This window comes from Colobus angolensis, unplaced genomic scaffold, assembly GCF_000951035.1.
Source record: "Colobus angolensis palliatus isolate OR3802 unplaced genomic scaffold, Cang.pa_1.0 Scaffold500, whole genome shotgun sequence".
NCBI classification, from domain to species: domain Eukaryota; kingdom Metazoa; phylum Chordata; class Mammalia; order Primates; family Cercopithecidae; genus Colobus; species Colobus angolensis.
This window is the reverse complement of record NW_012118489.1, coordinates 99,819-100,611: the sequence shown is the minus strand read 5'-3', so window position 1 is coordinate 100,611 and position 793 is coordinate 99,819. Positions and strand designations below refer to the sequence as shown.

Here is a 793-nt window from a genome sequence, read left to right as displayed (position 1 = left end):
TTCCTTCCTTCCTTCCTTTCTTTCTTTCTTCAGAGACAGGGTCTTGCTCTGTTGCCCAGGCTGCAGTGCAGTGGTGTAATCATAACTCACTGCAGCCTTGACCTCCTGGGCTCAAGTGATCCTCCTGACTCAGCCTCCTGAGTAGCTAGGATTACAGGCATGCACCACTGTGCCTAGCTAATTTTTTTAATTTTTTGATCTCGTTATGTTGCCCAGGCTGGTCTTGCCTGGCCTCAAGCGATCCTACAGCCTCGGCCTCCCAAAGCGTTGGGACTATAAGCATGAGCCACTGCATCCCACCTCCTTTTTCTTTTTCTCCCTTTCCTGCTCTTTGTGGGTTGACTGGACTTTTTCCTCATTCTAATCTTCCCCTTCTTTAGAATTTAAAGACTATATTGAGATCTCATTCCACGTATTTCCTTCTTTAGAAGTTAAAGACTCTAGTTTTAGAAATTTTAACACGTGCCTTTAACCTAGCAAAATCTAACGTTAGTCTCTTTACTGAGGAACAACTCCCATGCTAGTGAGCTCACCCACTCCCGAGCACTGATCTGTGCATTAGGGAAATCTAGCACCCTCGAGGAACCTGTGTCTCCCCGGTGGTTCAGTTCATTACGCCCCATCCAGAGTCTCACAGGAGTCAGTCATGGAAATCAGGTTTTAGCTGTAGAGCCAAACGTTTGGAGTGGGAAATATTTTCCCCCTTCACACTTTAAGCCCCAGGATCTTCCCAGGTGCCTCCTAAGTACCTTTCTTTTCTTTTTTTTTTTTTTTTAAGACAGTGTCTTGTTCT

At 45.4% G+C, this 793-nt stretch overlaps 1 protein-coding gene across 1 annotated transcript in view; it reads right to left on the bottom strand.

Annotated features, from left to right (window-relative positions):
• Positions 1 to 793, bottom strand: part of MUC17 (mucin 17, cell surface associated) — a 45,138-nt gene that overhangs the window by 5,033 nt on the left and 39,312 nt on the right. The window lies entirely within an intron of this gene.